The sequence below is a fragment of the Leucopleurus acutus genome, assembly GCF_964270905.1.
Source record: "Leucopleurus acutus genome assembly, chromosome: 8".
NCBI classification, from domain to species: Eukaryota; Metazoa; Chordata; class Mammalia; order Artiodactyla; family Delphinidae; genus Leucopleurus; species Leucopleurus acutus.
In genome coordinates this window covers 31,680,409-31,698,853 of record NC_139151.1, presented here as the reverse complement: position 1 = coordinate 31,698,853, position 18,445 = coordinate 31,680,409, and the positions used below count along the sequence as shown (strand labels likewise).

The 18,445-nt window shown below is 41.2% G+C and overlaps 1 pseudogene across 1 annotated transcript; it reads left to right on the top strand.

Moving 5' to 3' along the window:
- The first annotated feature begins 15,326 nt into the window (after window positions 1-15,326).
- Window positions 15,327-16,220, top strand: LOC309964858 (MAU2 chromatid cohesion factor homolog; annotated as a pseudogene). Its single transcript has one exon. The product of its transcript is annotated as an MAU2 chromatid cohesion factor homolog (transcript).
- The last annotated feature ends 2,225 nt before the right edge of the window (window positions 16,221-18,445 follow it).

Here is an 18,445-nt window from a genome sequence, read left to right as displayed (position 1 = left end):
ATGTGACTTTATCTGACCCTCCCCCCCAGAAACCACAGAAGCTCCCAGCCAAGCAACAATCTGGGCTGGGCCTGTCCTCAGTGGAGATGCTTTTATCTCCTAGAAATGACACATTTCTCAAGCTGCCAGATGCTTTCTACCATGACAGCCAGGGCTCCTAGCAGCCTCTGAAGTGGACCTTCCCACGAGGACAGCTGCCATAGAATGTTGTACCTCTCAGGTATTCTCATCCCGCTGCTGAACTTTGATGGGCCTTTGGCTTCTGCCTTGGCTTGGATGGAATGGACACTGCTTGCTTCTGATGGCAGGGAATGGTCCAGACGTGGGGCTGCCTGGGCCCCTGGACACCAGCCATGTACCTTGTTGCTTCATCTTCTGGGCCCTGCAAACTAAGGGCACTGCATAGTGGCCATCTTGCACCCCTCCTAAGGCACTGTAGTTGTACAGGCAAAAGAGCCTGCATTTTCCACCACTTCTTTCTCTTCACCACAGACCATAAAAAGCTATAGTAGCAAGTTCACAGTGTGCTTCCAGCCTTATGCATTCCAGTAAGATTTTTTCTTTTAATTGCCCATCTTCGTACAGCCTAAAAATATCTTTTTTTTTAAATAAATGTATTTATTTTTAGTTGCATTGGGTCTTTGTTGCTGCGTGTGGGCATTCTATAGCTGTGGCGAGCAGGGGGGCTACTCTTCATTGTGGTGCGTGGGCTTATTGCAGTGGCTTCTCTTGTTGCAGAGCATGAGCTCTAGGCACACAGGTTTCGGTAGTTGTGGCACGTGGGCTTAGTAGTTGTGGTTCGTGGGCTCTAGAGCTCAGGTTCAGTAGTTGTGGTGCACGGGCTTAGTTGCTCCGTGGCATGTGGAATCTTCCCAGACCAGGGATCGAACCCATGTCCCCTTCACTGGCAGGCGGATTCCCAACCACTGCACCGCCAGGGAAGCCATGGAACGTGCATTTTCAGACGCAGAAGACTGACTGACTGACAACTGTAAAACAAACAGACGCAGAAGGCCCATGCGAGGCAGTGCAACACGACCAAAGCAGGATATTCCTTGTTTTTGATAAAGCAACCCTTTAAAATAGGAACTTTCTGGAGACACTGTGAAATGAATTTTCCTTGTAAAATTATCATCCATGTTCCACACGTTTGATAAATATGTGCAATCTATCTACAATCCCCAGATGTGACGGCTCCATCAGAAAAAAATAAAAAATAAATAACGGTACCAGGTGCCATTCCTGGGCCTTGTCCCAAGGCAGCCAGTGGAAGAGTATTTTATTCTCTTCTCCCCTCATTAAACAGTAACAGCGGCAGAGAAGGAGAGCATTTGGATTTGAACAAATGGCATCCAATACCTAACATGCGAAGCAGCTCTTTCAAGCGTTAGATCCTGTCTGATCAGGAGGATCAGGAGGGCTTATTTTTCTGAAGACGGTTGGCAGCACGATCCCCTGTCGTCACCATCCCAACGCTTACGAGAATGCGTCATTATCCAGTCAGCAACTGGGGGGGGGTGCTCTCAGCTGGGTTCTTCATCACCGCCTGGCGGAAGCTGTTATCCACATAGGACACCATCTGCCCCCGCGGACCGGGCCAGGGTGTCTCTGCGCCCTCGGCCGCCGCCTCTGCCCTGCGTGCTCCGCCCTTCCGCCTCGGCCCAATCAGCCAAACCTCAGCGGCAGGGGGTCGGTGGGGCGAGGGTCGCGCGGCGCCCGGCGGCCGGGAGCTCCTGCTTCCTCCGCCAAGTTCGCTCCGCGCGGCCGGGAACGCTCCCTCCGGACCCTGGCTCTACACGCCTCCCCGGCTTCTTTCGGGGACTGCGGCTGTGGCTCCTCCCGGCCCCAGCGGGCCGGAGTTATTTTTAGAGAGTTCGGTGAGAAGGTAGGATGCGGGGGTGGGGGGCACCAGCCTCCCGCTCCTCAGTGCGGAGGATCGCCCCCTCCTCTCCGGGACTCGCGGCGCCGCCCGGTGCCCCAGGGAAGCACTCGGGCACCGCGGCTGCCGTCTGAGGACCGGCTCAGGTCCGGGCGCCGCGAAGTCGGGTCGCCTCGGCCGCCGTTCCCGCCGCGCCGAGGCTACGTCTACTGCGTTCGGCCAAGCCCTCCAACTGCTGCTGCCTCCCCTCGGGCCGCGCCGCCGCCTACCTCAAGCGGCGCGCGCAGAGGCCAGAGCACCGCCCCGTTGCGCCCTCGGCCCGCTGTTTCTCGGCAACTTTGTTCCCGGGTTGCAGGCGCGGGAGGGAAGGGGCCGAGGGCAGCCGGGTCCGGACTCCAGGCGGCGGGCGTCGCGCACAGCCCCCCGGAGAGTGTTTGGGAAGCGGCGACTCCCCTCCTCTTCCCCGCTTCTTTCTCCTCCTGCGCCTCTGTGCATCCCCGCCGCTCCTCGGGGAGCACATCAGTGATGTTTTATGATGTTTCAAATACATTAAAATATTGGCTGAATTAAATTATGAATTAAATAAAATCATATTTTAATTAAATTAAAATATGGCTGAATCACTTTGCTGTACACCTGAAACTAACACTGACATTGTAAATCACCTATACTTCAAGTAAAAAATAATAATAATTCTTTCACAATACAGTGGACCATACCAAAAAACATTTGGATCGTTCAGAATTCAGAGAAACATCTTGATGGTCATGTCTACACGTCAAACTTCTCACATTGTCAAACAGCTAGATATTGTGATTGCTTATTTCTTTACTGAAGGAAATCGTCTCTGTGGGAGAAAAGAATATTCCAGTCAAAATCAGTTTTTAAATTCCTATAAAGGTTTCCTAACCAAGAGTCATCCACCTCTCCAACAGTTTTCCTTCTGCATATAAGAAAATCAGTTTTGTTGTGCTGTTAGTTTCTTCCAAATAGCTTGCACATCTGGAGTTTCATTCATTCATTTCATTCATTTATAGCTCCAGGCAGTGTGTCCTAATTGGTCTGAAAAATCAATCAGTAATAGTACCAGACAGTGATTGACTTAAAAGAGCATAGTTAATTAAACTTTTCTACTTTCATTATTTCATTTAAGTGTCACAACCATTCTATCAGGATTTCTTGTTCAAAATTACCCTGCTGGTAAATGTGGGAGCCAGAAATCACACTTTTGACCAAATTAAAATCCACAAGTCATAGGTTTCCAAGATGAGACAAAATGCAAGCAGCATGTTCTCTAAGTAACTATGATAATTGAGTCAACAAGCATTTTCTGGTAAATTTACAGTTCAAGGAACAATCTATCAGCTTGGGGATGTAATGGCTAATAAAACAGCATCCTTATAAGAGATTATAAAAAATTTAAAAAAAAACACGATTGTAAAAATGAAGAAATGTACACAATGCCACTTCGTCTGTCCCTCACCCATGATCTAGAAAATGCCTTTATTGCAACTCACTGATTAAAATGCATGAAAATGTGCATATACAAGACACAGTCACAAACTAAATATTCTCCTTTGATATCCTTTTTCTCAAACAAATCACCATTAAAAATCAATTTCTGAATATATGAATTAATAGGATTAATATTTATAAAAGTGGGTCAGATTTCAGTCTTCTTATATGAGTATAGTAAGTTTTAAAATTTGTCATCCTACCTTTATTATTGACATCCTTGTATTTAAAAACAAAAAGTTAAGGAGAAGGGATTATTCTAAGTTCTTTGGAAGTATTATCAAGAAGTCCTTCCCATTGTGAAATGATGTAACTCTCATGTAATGAAAATCAACACCAGAAAACAAATAATGCTTTTAAACTTTTAATTTGTAAAAAATATTTATTTGATCTGAATTTCTATACCACATGAATGGTCACTCTAATTTCTGATACTTATGCACAGTTACAAATGTCAGTTTTCTGTAGACAGCTTCATTATTGCTTGCTCTAAGTCAGAGGTTTCTGAAGAGTCATTTACCAACACTCAAAAACAATTTTTTTCTCAGATAATTTACTGCACTATCTACTTATCTTTTGCCAAATATTCTCTAACATACACACATATTACCACTTGTAATACATTTATATGAGTAGAACAAGATGCTCCTAACCCATTTTTAGGATCTACACTAAGTAAACAATTACATGATCCCTGGAAACTACTTTCTGAGTCCTTATAATCTATATAAACAACCAAGGAATTCATAGATAATAGACCTAAAATCATCAAATTATTCCAAAAATATATAGCAAGACAAGATGGCAAAATAATTTATAAAAATGGTTGAAAGAATGTAGTAATTTTAAAAATTTGACAAATGAGAGCATTCCATAGAAACTACCTCAGTTTGCTGATAAATTAAGATTATTATATTATTGTTTGTTTTGGGAAAGTAGCATGGACTCCTCTTATGTAAACTGTGTATTTACCTAAGGAATATATATATGTAGTCTTATCAATGCCTGCTGGGGAAGTAATAATGTGAAGTCAGCTCAAGATCAAGGCTTCCAAGTTTGGTAATGGAAGCTTTCAGAAGTCACTGTAGTCGGTAGCTCCAAACACCATCACTCTGTTCTGAAGAAGAATGAATTTGGCTCCTTGAATCTCCTTATATTGAGTCCTTGAAGACCACACCCACTTCTTTCAAGTGAGTGCATTTCAGAGGTCTTTGGATGGGTGTTACTATGGGTAATTAGATCTCTTAAAATCAGAGGGAAAGATCTATTTAACACCCTGGCTAATCTTCATAAACACATCTCCCCAAACATCATCTCATCAAGAGACACAGATTTTACAACAAACCCACCCATGAATGCCACCTGTATATCTAAATTTCTGGACATCAAGGACTTTTACAACTTACAAAAAAGCTAGAACACATTGTTTCATCAGTTAGTGACTTTAGAAAACCTGTTGGAAAAGTCGGAAATGTTTTACCTGAGGTTTGTTTATATTCTGTATTGGAGGATGCGCTTTATTGATTGATTTATTTTTGTATTTCAGTGTAAGATTTTAACGTAACAGCATTTTTGGCCACCAGAATGGAGATTTCTCCTGTCCCTCACACTCCATATCAAGCCCCCCAAGGCCTCCCAGTGAGAGCCGAACAGGAGATTCTCTGCCTGGCGCTCCTTATGCCAGCTAAGGGGGAACAGTAGAGAAAGGATGAGATGGCCAGTTCGGCGACCCTCTGGGCCAAGGGAAGGGAAGAGGAGTTGTACTCATGTATGGAGTTTATATCGACTTATGTCTCAGTCCATTTAGTTCTCTGTTTATGCGGGGAGTTATTTGCCACCTTGAGCAAACCTCCATCCTAGTTACCACTGGTTCCAAATATTCTTCGTGCAGTCACGGAAAACCAAACTGTGGATTCTGAAGAATCAGCTCAGAGCTTGGCACAGCGTTCTTAGAGCACTGCCTTGGCTATGCAGAAACCCTTGGGTCCAGCAACAGTCTGAGCTGGATGAGAGATGGAGGAAGGGAGCCCCATTTTCCAGGATGTCCCACTTTGTGCATATGCATGATTCCCCTAAGAGGTCACCATTCCTCTGCTTCCTTTGAGGTCTGGGAGTTTCCCTGGGTTTAGCTATTAAGGTATAGGACAGGAGGTGCCTTTTGGTTCTGGGGCCATAGGACAGGGCCTCAGCAGGAGGAGACCCAGCTGAGCAGGTAACTATTCATGGGGCAGAGTGTGGGCAAAATGGATTGTTACCTTTTGGAAGCAGCAAGTCCCCCAGTTCTCCTGACCCTCCAACATCACTGCATGGAGTCAGTAAAATGGGCAAGGTGTGGACTATGGGAATTCGGAAGGAAGGGAAGTGAGAGCCTAGTAGTTGTGGGAATGGGGGCAGAGCACTTTTTCTGTCAACGTCGCTGAACAGAACAGTCTTCCATCTTTTTTTTTTTTTTTTAAATATGTTTATTTATTTATTTATTTGGCTGTGCCGGGTCTTAGTTGCAGCATGTGAGATCTAGTTCCCTGACCAGGGATCGAACCTGGGGCCCCTGCATTGGGAGCGTGGAGTCTTGGCCACTGGACACCAAGGAAGTCCTTCCTTCTTAAATTCAGAGAAAAAAAGCAGTGATGGGTGGAAGAGTTGCCTGTGTCCTGGGCAGTAGAGCATTTCTCTGGTCTTCTCCAGATATACCCAATCCAATCCTACAGGTAGAGGAGTCTGCACATTTTTTTACCTCCTAGAATTTCTCCTATCAGGAACTCCCAAATTCCCACCTGAACTGGGGGCTGCTGAGCTTTTTCTCCCTAGATTGCTTTCCCCCAGGTGAACCATGTCAGCACCATGACAAGGTCCAACAACTATAAATATCAACCAGGCTTCCATGTCTCTATGAAGTTAAATGTTTGCCAAAGTGTGAGGATAAGAATATTTATTAGCAGTTTGCTAGCCGTAGTTAGACATTTTAAATATTTGACATGCGGTATGTGGACCTCAATTTGTACTCTTGCTCTGACCTCATAAATATTTTTATTTTTTAAAAAATATTTTGTATTTTAAAAAATCTTGGTAAAGTATGACAGTCAGAGTAACCAGCTGGGGGCGCCCTGTACAAGTCGTCAAGTGAAGCTTTCCTTTGACACTCACCTCTTCCCATTCTAGTGCCTGCTCCCCGTCCAGCTTCTTTGAAAATTGCTTTTGTCTTCTGTAACTACTGATGAAATAAAATTTATATTTTAAGGCAGGACAAGAGAAATTAAACATAAATTTCCCTTTCAGTGTCTGTTTAGGCCTCCTCTCTCCACAATGTGCGGTGTGCATCTGCAATACACATTAACCAGAGCTTCTGATGCTTCTTACTCACCTCTTCATAATTTTTTTTTTTTTACCTCTTCATAATTTTAAGTGTGATCATTTAAGATTAGAGTGTAGTGAATTCATAATTGTCAGGAAGTGAAGATCTAAAATTTTGCATATGGTGGTAATAGGATGTGTTCCTAGTACATTTGAACTTATCACTTGATGTGGTTCAGTGCAGGCCACCCCAAAATGTGCCACTTTGACATATTGGCTATACTTAAGAGACAACCAAGAAGGACACTCTGAACCTTCATTGTCCCCCTGAAAGCAGGAAATAAATCTCCCATACAAAAGGTATCCTCCTGTTAACAGAATGTAAAAAGATATTCTAATCACCAAAGACAGGAAACTGAAAGCTAAGAAGGCTGCATAAACAAACTGTTATTTTACTAATTTAATATCCTAAGACAAAACTTCTTTGTTTTGTCAATTTTTCACAAATGTATTGTTTCTTTGTCTAAAAGGTATAAAAGCTGCCTACTTGGGTCACTTCTCTGAGTCTCATTTTTCTATGAGCTCCCATACATATGAATTAAATTTGTTTTTCTCCAGTTGATCTGCCATATGTCCATTTAATTATTAGAGCAGCCAAAGAACCTAGAAGAGAAGAAAGAAAAATTTTTCCTCCCCACACACCCATTAACAAGATACGTGATGAATTAACTATGACTTGAGTCTGCTATGCTATGAAGTAATTCCCGGGGCACATAAAGCCTGATCATCACTGAGGTAGAGCAAAGGGAAGAAAAAAACAAATGGTAAGTGCTGATGCCTGATCATTCAAATCTTCCACCTTGAGGTGAGTAGGGGATGTGTGAAGAATTTTAATCCACTGATTCTCAAACTTGCCAGAGCGTTGGAATCATCTGAGGAGTTTTGGAAAACGGCGATGTCTGTGTCCCATCAGAGAAGTTCTGATGTAATGTTCCGGGGCATAGCTTAAAATGGGGGAGTTTTAGAAACTCCCCAGGTGATTCTAACGTGCAGTCAAGTTTGAGAACCATTGTCCAGATTTAAACCTAAAATGTTCCTCCGTTTCTATATGTACATTCACCATTCCACAGTTTTTGAAATTAGATTACTCAGAACTTGATATATTGATAGATAATATGTTATTGATTAAACAGAGTTCCATATATACCTATATATGGCATGGTCTGGCACAATATTTCTTTGATTATACATCTAATTTCACCTGGCACACATATGCATTATTCTTTTTGAGTTGAAAATGTGGCCCCGTCCTGCCTGTGTTGCCAGATTGGCATTGACAGTAGCGTGTCTATTAAAGCTGTCTAACTTTCATGTACTGGGATCCTGACTCATTAAAATCAATAATTTTCATGACTCTCAGAGAGAGGGCTAGGTAGCATTGGTGCTTAAATCTTTGTCCTACCACCTGAGAAGCAGATTTTTCTGTCTGAGAGTAGGATACTGGTCACTGTAAACTTTGCTAAATATCCAATTTAACCTTAATTTTTAAAGTGTACTTATGTTGAAATGTGCTGAATAAGAATGAGAATTCTATCAGAATATAAGGCCACTGCTTCTAGGTTTCATCCCATTCCTGCTATGTCCCCTTACTGAATTAAGTAATTTAGTTGACCTCCATTGTCTATTGAAGGCCAAGTATGTGCCCAGGATACCATATGTTTCTCTCCATTTCTCTCATCAAATTGGTGGATGCTTAGATGCTTGGATACTACTAGACTGAAAATACTAAGAAGGTAAGGACAGTATTTTTTTAATTACTATATTCCCACTATCTTACACATGCTTAAAACATAGAATACTATAAAGATGTGGTGAATGAATGGATAAATAAATGAAAGAGCAAATATAAACAATATTTTTCTGGCATTAACAAAGTTTTCCAAAATACAGGTAACATAATAGGACTGAAAATAATAAATCATAATGTCAACAAAATGTAAGAAATAAACTGATTTCCAGATTCATAGGCCGAGGAAATTCTATTATTTTGAGATTTGAAATGTCTATACTGTAATTTTATTCTATAGGTTGGATTTTGAGATTTCCTCAGGATGGCAAATATATGTTAGTGTAAGATAAATATTCCTAGTGATGGGAAACAGAAAACAAGACTTAGAATGAGACAGTCAGGATTTATTTGTATTGATTTATTTTTATTTTTAAAATTTTTATAGGAGTATAGTGATTGACAATGTTGTGTTAGTTTCAGGTGTACAGCAAAGTGAATCAGTTATGCATATACATATATCCACTCTTTTTTAGATTCTTTTCCCATATAGGCCATTACAGAGTATTGAGTAGAGTTCCCCGTGCTGCACAGTAGGCCCTTATTAGTTATCTATGTTATATATAGTAGTGTGTATATCTCAATCCCAATCTCCCAATTTATCCCTCCCACACAATTACCCCCTGGTAACCATAAGTTTGTTTTCTACATCTGTAACTTTATTTCTGTTTTGTAGATAAGTTCATTTGTTCCCTTTTTTTAGATTCCACATATATGCGGTATCATATGATATTTGTCTTTCATGAGACAGGATTTAAATAGGCATATATATAAAATCACTTAGCATTAGGTGATATAAACATCATGCACTGACAAAAACAAAACAGATTTACATTTGAAAGAGTAACATACATGATTGAGAATTCACATTTCTAGAAATAGAGTGATACATATACCCTGTAAGAAAGAAGAAAAAGAAACTGAATAAAGAAGGAAACAAAGAAAAGAAAGAAACCAAGAAAGAAAAACAAAGAAAATACCTTGGTGTATGGTCATGGGATAAATGATGACTGAAATGTGAAAAAATTGCATAAACTGTAATGTGCTAAATTCCATGAAACTGGGAGTTCACTTCTTTCAGATACTCAGGGCAAGTGAAAATCTCTCAAATGAGTTAGGGGGCAGGCTGATTTGCTCTAACAAAGACTGTGACTCAGAGGCTGTTTTTCTTTTTTCTTTCTTTTTTTTAGTGGGGGCTGCCCTGAGTGGCATGCGGGATCTTAGTACCCTGACCAAGGATGGAACACTGAAGTGGAAGAGGACCGCCAGGGAAGTCCCCAGAGGCTGTTTTTCTTTCACGTGTCCGTTCATATATAACAGGTAATCAAGAGGAAGATTGATATCTTCAATAACTGGCTTTTTTCTAAGTGCACAAAAAAGAGCTTATTGATGCCATCTCTTAGCCATCCTGAGAAAATATCCTGAGCAAGGGGATCTAAGTGTAAGAAAATAATGTGCTGTGTTCCAAAGCAGTTGTGTTTCCACCCTATTGGGTCAAGATTAGGCACATGACACACCAAGCTTCAAAACTTATCTGGAAGTGCTGGATGCACATTAAAAGCTCTTGTTTGTTTGGTTTGGTTTGGTTTAGAAGACAAAAATTCAATGACAGGAACAGCAGAAGAAATATACATGAGGTTATGTTCCATGAAAATAAACTGATCTTCAACAAGAATGATGTCATAGTGTTCTGGGTTAGAACCAGGAATGAGTTCTCCAGAAGAGTAAACTCTGCTTTTCACCATCGTCAAGATGTCGAGTGTTTACCTTTTCAGCATCTGGCTCCTAAGGGTCATGGACAAGGATATCTACTTATCTTTGAATCTCTGAAATAGAACACTAAGTCAGAATTGATTCTCCAAATTTGGAAATACTTAATCAGAAATGTGCCCTTATTCTGTCCATCTACATTACCTAGCTTTCATAGAACACGTTCTCTCTACTCTTCTCCCCTGTTTCATGTAGCCCTTCATTAACTAACAAATTTCTTTATCAGCTTCTTTTGACAAACTTTATCTCTCCAGGTGATCTCAGATTGTATAATATTACTTTATTTGCCTTCAACTCATCACTTCTTTCCATTTCCACCTAAAATTCCTGAGTGCTTGCTGTTGACACTCAAATTTCCGTGAGCAACAGTCATTACACCTTGAATTTCATAAGCTTAATTTTGCCCCTTTTCAAAGAAAGTTTTATAGCTAATATTCTTCTTATTTAGTTTGCATTTAGTTGTACATACTGGCAGAATTAGCTACTATGGGCCTTTGGACTTGTCTTTGATTGAAAGGTGAGGAAAATGTGTACTGGATACATTTTCTTAGTTATAATATCAAGAATTTCTTATTCTAAAGACATTTCTACATCTTTCAGTTTTGATGACCTTTATTAGAATTAATGTCATTGGGTCATATTTACAATTGAGTAATGAAATCAAGGTGAGACCACTGGGAACATTGCCAGTTAAACCCATCATGTGAGTCTTCTCATCCCCAGAAGAGGTTATTTATTTATTTAACTGGTCACTTTTTTTTTCTTGTTTTGTGTCAGAGATTTTTCAAAAGAAGATTCTGCAAAAAAAAAAATTCTTCAGAGAAGATTATCGATAGAAATAAAAAAACTGATACAGAAAATTCAGCATATGTGTAGTTTAAAAAGGGAGATAAACATGTAAAACAGAGAATGTATAAAGTGAGAAGAGAACATGGCCCATGATAAATTCCTGGGAAAGCTATAATTTTAAAGAAACATTAAGGAAAATGAGAGGAATAATGGCAAAATAAAGGAAATAAATGGTACTTTGAAAGCATAAACTGAGTGCTTACCATGTGAGCTCGATTTTACCAGCACCATATAGTTGACCTTTATCACTGCAGCTAAAGATACTAAGAATTAGCGGAGATGACTGCCCAGGTTCTCCTCCTGTCGGCTTTCCTTTGACTCCTTGCTAGTGACTAAGGATTCAAGATTATGTTAAATATAGTTCCTGTTATTAGATAATGAAAAATGCAGAAAATATGATTTTCATCCCCAGCTCAACTCCTGATGTGTGATTTTGGTCAAATTTCCTCATATCTCTTTGATATTTTATTATATTTTTTAAACATTTTATCTCTTAATTTTCTATCTTTTTTATAGGATTTAATTTCTGTCCACCTAAAACATTTGTCTTTTAGAGCATGAAAACTTTCAAACTTTGGGGGACTCTGAATTGTACCAGCATGCCACTGTTTTAAAGGGAAGGGCTTAAGTTTATTGTTTTCTTACTAGAGAAAATCATAAGGAAGTACCTTTTTTTCAAAAGATAGGAAGAAAATCTACAAAACACTGGAAGAAGAGAGACTTGTTGCTATGTGGAAAGGAGATTAGTAGCAATTGTTTCCTTCAATCCCATTTTAGGAAAAGCATCATTCACTCTGTGTTACTTTATCTGCAGCCACGAGGAATTCTTCCTATGTGAGTTTCTCCCCTCACCGATGGTTAATTTCCAAGATACCTGGGAAACGTCCACAACTAACCTGTATTAACATAATCCTTTTAAGTAGAAAAATCACATTTACTGAAAGGAAGCAGGCTGTAAAAATCAAAAAAGGATGATGAAGAAAAATTTGTCTGATTTGTAGAGCCTTGTGCTTGGAAGATCAGCACAGTTTCTAGAGAGTTAGAGTCCAGGGAAGCTTCTCATATGGAGTGAAGCAACCATTGCCTCAGTAACTGTTCAGACTAATCTGACATCATTTCTCAACAATTCTGTAGTAACATTGTTCTTCATCAACCAGGTAAAAACATACCATAGAGTCTATTATTCCCCTCAACATCCTATCCTTGAGCGCCAATCTGTAATTCTGTATATATCAAAAAGTGTGTCTTTTTTTAGGAAATGTGTGGCTGGACTGTATAACTATTTTTTTTTGTATTTCTCTTCCATATTATTATTTATTTGTTTATATGTTTATATTCTTATAAGCAAGTTTTCCACTATCTTCTGTGTTACTGCCTTACATGCTCTAAATTTTGTATACAACTTTAGGAATCAGTTAGCATATCTATATAAACTATTTTATGGATCTTATTGTCAATGAAAATTCAATTAACAGTCAAGGTAAGGGAAAAAAAGAGCATTTTACTCAAGCCAAACTGAGGAATATAACCCAGGAGACAGACCCTCAGGGGCTCTGAGAACTATTCCACCTGTTAGAAATGGAAGGAACAGTCACATAACTTTTCAGGACAAAGGGATCATACATCCAAATGACATATTGATATTTTATATAAAGTTCACCAAAGATATACAGTCCAGGTAACTCATACAAAGTTAGCAGCAAGTCATTATGATCCCTTACAGAGTTGAGAAAGAATGTTCTTCTTCAAGAAGTTACATTGCCAACATTAGAGGAAAGGGAAGAAAAGGATCTTTATGCTCGAGTGGGCACCCCCATGTTAGAGGAGGACTAGTTAGTGTGGAATGCAGATGCACACTGCACATGAGAGAGGGAGAGAGGAGGCCCAAACAAACATAGGAAGAGAATTTTATGTTTAAATTTTCTTGTCATACCTAAAAATACAAATATTATTTCATCATTATCAATGTCTCATCTACTTTTTTCCATCAACTAGTGCAGTGGATTCAAATGGGGGTGATTTTTTCTTTCCAAGGGCAATTGTTGATATGTGGAAAAATTTTTGGTTGTCAGAATTGGAAGTTACCATTGATATTTCATGGGTAGAGACCAAGGATTCTGCTAAACATCCTACAAGACAGACCTACAAGAAAGAAAAAAACAGTCCCAACTGTCAATTGTTCTGATATTGAAGAAGCCCTGAACTAGAAAATCTTAATATAGGTGAATAGTAAGACTTTTAATTAGCCAGTAATAGGAGAGAACAGGCAGGAATAAATGGAAAGCTAAGAATGAAAATAAAATGTTGTCGGTCTAAGATTTATATGGGATTCCCTGCAATCACTCTAGATGATTAAATTCGTATCTACTAGCAAACAATATTTTTACTTGGAATTTTGTCACTGTGATTTGAGACTTTCTGCCTTTCAATCTGTAAACATATTTTCAATACTGTGAATAGTACATCTGAATACATTCCTTGATTATTTTGTTGCTTATTTATTAACACTTGTTTTAGGTACTGAGGAGTAGCCATGAAAAAGACAGACATCATGCCTACTCTTATGAAGGCTATAGTCAGGGAGCAAGGAACTGAATAAATGCTCCAGGAATTGTAGTTAAAATTTGGGTCAGTGTATGAAAGGGGGAAAAAGGGAGTATATTAAAGGAAGATAAAATGAAGTATAAACTTAGGCTAGTGTAAGGGAGTGGCATTTGAAGACAGACTTGAAGGGTAAATAGGGTGGGGTAGGTGGAGATCCTGAGGTGGGAACCAGGTCAGGTACAGGAACTAGAGGAAGACTAGAAGGACGGGAACAGATCACCACATTTCCCTATTCTGCCTCACTATAGATCACTTTTAGAAGATTCCACACTACAGAACCACACACCATCAGGGAATCTTAGATCTCGGGAAAGGAACAGGGTATTATTGAGCATGGCTAATTTTCAGGTAGTTTGGCATCTTGCATCAGAATTTGGATGTAGTGATGTTCGCTGCCTGCTAATTCCAATGTACTGCATCTTCCTTCTTTGTCCAGAGTCAGGAAACCTGTATCCAATGGAAAACACTTTTTGCACTTATAGATTTTAGAGACAAAGCCTCTTTCTCAAAATGAAGGCTTTATAGAGCCTTGAGCATAATAATGTATCACCCAAAGAATTTCAATTAACTTTATCACCCAGCCATTGGATACAAGTTCCATAAAGGGAGGTATGCTGCAGGATTTTCTTCATAGCTTTGTCATTGCTACCTAGGTCTGTACCTGGCACTCAGTAAAGAGAGGGTTTAATCATCATTATGATCATAATATCCTTCTTTAAAAAATATTTAATTTACTTATTTTGTTGTGACAGGTCTTAGTTGTGGCTCGCTGGGTCCTTAGTTGTGGCATGCATACTCTTATTTGGGGCATGCATGTGGGACCTAGTTCCCTGACCAGGGATCGAAGCTAGGCCCCCTTCATTAGGAGCATGGAATCTTAACCACTGTGCCACCAGGGAAGTCCTGATTGTAATATCCTTTTAATCTCTTGGCTGTACCATCCTCCAGCTCTCTAAGTGCTCACACAGACATCACTCACCCAGTATTCCTCAGCAGCCTCTTCAGTGGAACGGTGTCTGTGAGCCCTGTGCTCCTGACTTTGAGAGCAGACCAAACAGAGCAAGCTCTTGTTGGCTTCACAGAAGATCTTCTTTGTCTCCTTATGGGTCCCACACGTATGTCCCTCAGAGTTCAGGAATTGCCCGAGATTTGCTTTTCTGGCAATGGACACCAGATTCTTCAGAAGAAAATTGGTTTTGAGGTTTGTCTGCTCTGATCGTTGTCTGCACACTGGGCAACTGGCAGGGTCTTCAGCTTGCTCCCAGAGAAGACAGAGACAGGACCTACAGAAGCTGTGTCCACAGCCTATGGTGAGTGGGTCTAGAAGGTAATTCAGGCACACGAGGCAGGTGAGCTCTTTCTGGAAGGCTTCTGGGATGTCTGAGTCCATTTTTCTAAGGGAAGGAAATCAGGAGTTTATTCCTCTTCCCCCAAGACAAAAGAGGCCCAAGGACCAAGAGGACTTGGTGTCAGCCTGCAACCTCCTGGGTGTGGAGGCTGAGAACCCTCTGGGTGGTGGGATCTGAGTACACACGGCCACTGGTCCTGCTCAGCAAAGGGATGCTGCAGCTGATGGAGTGTAAGTTGCAGGAAGTCCACCCATTGCTGACTCTCTGTGGACAGATAGTTGAGAACTGGCATGGGAACCCCATCCAGAAAGAGTCTCTGTGTGTCTTCTTCTTGGTGCTCCAGGTTACCCACTACCTGAGTACCGGGCAGGTAAAGAGCGTGAAGCTGTGCCCGAAGCAGCTGCCGCAGTGCCTCCACACCATCTCCATACTGCACATGAGAAGATAGTGCCCAGCAACCACGCCAACCTCTTCCACTGGCTGCCCAAGGGACACATGTGCTTGCTTCTCTACCTGGTGACTGTGATGCACTCCATGCAAGCCGGCTACTTAGAGAAAGTGCAGAAGTCCACAGACAAGGTCCTCATGTAGCTGGAGAAGCACAAGGTGCTCTACTGCAGCCCCATCCTGTCCTCCTTCCAAGTAATCCTGCTTGAGCACATCATCACGTGCAGGCTCGTGACAGGACATAAGGCCACTGCACTGCAGGAGGTGTCCCAGGTCTGTCAGCTGTGCCAGCAACCCCCCTGGCTCTGCTCCAACCACTCAGCATACACTGCCGGGCTTGTATTGTGTCTCTGTCAACTGCATGGACAATGCTAAAGCCCAGTTCACCACAGCTTTGCGGCTCACCAGTCACCAGGAGCTGTGGGCCTTCATGGTGACCAACCTGGTGAGTGTGTATATAAGGGAAGGACATAGACACCAAGAGGTACTATTCAGTTTGTCGGAGAGGATCAGTGCAGACCACAGCTTCCCTGTCAGCTCGCACTGCCTGCTAACGGCAGCTTTCCAAGTGCTTAGGCTCTTCATCTTCCAGGGACTCTATGAGGAGGCCAGTCGCACTTTACATCATGTTTGTCTCTGCGTATTTCTTGAAGCCTTTCTTTGCTTCTAGGGCATTTTGTACATAGAACAGTTGAAATAAGAACCTCAAAACTTACCGTCTGTCCTGATGTTAAGGTGCGTTTAGTGACCACTCTGTTTTCTATGTATATGTAAAGTTAAGGATAAGTTCTTAAGTGTACAGTTAAAAATTCAGTACTTGATATTTAATATTCCACTCTAGCTTTATGGAAGCCAACCCGTGTGTACGTGCATGCATGTGTGTGTGCGAGCTTTGACCCTCCCCTTCACTGCAGCATCTTTCGATTACATAAAGCTGTTGTAAATACCTTCCTGTGAGTCCAAATTCAGAGCCTCACAGTTTCTCAATCATAAGAACTTAAGACAGCCAGCAAGGGAGGCCCCAGGGAGACATTACAGCTAGTGTCATACAGCTAAGTGTTTACGAAAACCAGATAAATAAAAGTCCAAACTTTAAGCACACAGGGGTGTGAGGGGGTAGCAGAAAGATTCCTGTTGGCAGGTAAATTATTGAAAGCTGGTCAGACCCCTCGTGTGCACCTCCCACTTCGTCCTATCGGCAGTGGGGCCCTCAGGGTCTAAGGTTCTGGAGGCGCTGGTCCAGGGGTGCCAGGTTCCCTCACAGACGCATAGCTGCCTTCCCCTGTTGGGTCCTCACAGTTGCCCGTCGGTGAGGCCAGGGTCCTCCCACTGGGGTAAGCACTCCCAGTTCCAGTTATTGGGAATGCAGGCAGGGAAATCGGAAAGGGCCACTGGGCACAGTGGGTAAATTTGTTGGTTGCATTGTCTTTGTTTCCTTAAAGGGTTTTTAATAAGCATGTTTGGCATACTTCTTTTAATGGGTTTGTAACATTTTATTTATATATATATATACATATATATATATATATATGTATATATATATAGTGTGTGTGTGTGGTACCCGCGCCTCTCACTGTTGTGGCCATTCCCGTTGTGGAGCACAGGCTCCAGACACGCAGGCTCAGCGGCCATGGCTCACAGGCCCAGCCGCTCCACGGCATGTGGGATCTTCCCGGACCGGGGCACGAACCCGAGTCCCCTGCATCGGCAGGCGGACTCTCAACCATTGCGTCACCAGGGAAGCCCACTGTCTTATATTTTTAGCAGCCTGTATCTTCAGCTGGTGCTTTTAATCAGGAGAAAAAAAATTTTGTAAATGCAAAACATTGTTTAAAAGACATAGCCATAGAACATAGCTTCTCGTTTGTGGATTTCTTTTCCTGTATATTCAAAGTAAAATAACTTTCGGGAACCATCAAAAAATAAAATAGGGACCTCCCTGGTGGTCCAGTGGTTAAGAATCCTCCTTCCAACTCAGGGGATGCAGGTTCGATCCTTGGCTGAAATGTTGAACGTATTTGGAAAACCGTGTTGCAAATTATACAATTTGCTTCCTTGCTCAACATGAAATCTGTAAAATTAGTGCCAAAGACATGATTCTTTTTATTTCAAATGTCAGATAATACAGGAAGTTCTTGCTACTAGGATGCAGTAAGTTGTAGTTTTTTTTTGTTTGTTTTGTTTTTTCTGCGGTACGCGGGCCTCTCACTGTTGTAGCCTTTCCCATTGCCAAGCACAGGCTCCGGACACGCAGGCTCAGCGGCCATGGCTGATGGGCCCAGCCGCTCCACGTCATGTGGGATCTTCCCGGACCAGGGCACGAACCCGTGTCCCCTTTATCAGCAGGTGGACTCTCAACCACTGTGCCCCAGGGAAGCCATAGGATCTAGTAAGGTTTATAACGTAAGCTAGATAGTAAATTTAATTAACCAGTATTGAAAAACTTATCATAATATATTCAGAAAGTATATTTAGTGGTGGAATTACAATGGTGAATATACAATTCAGTGTGGGACAGCAACATTGAAATCAAAAACCAATGCTCTATTGTATGATGGTAAAATGGGAACAGACAATGTTCCCTGTCCTACCATCTCATCCTTCGTGGCCTAGGTGATGATCCTAAGTTAAATTAAAATAATATAAAACAATAATGTAAGACCACCTTGATTGCAATACACACAATCACCCTCACACTTGTAGTATCTACACTAACAGAGCCTCCAACACACAGATGCACTTTTCCAAGATAATTAAAAATCAATTGGGCTTAAGCTCAATGTGTGTAATCTAATCAGTTTTTGACATCCACCTTCAAATCCTGAAACTTTAAACTTTTAGATTCTAGTCCCTAACTTTTATTGCAAAGCTCCTTTCCAATAAGATAATTGTTTT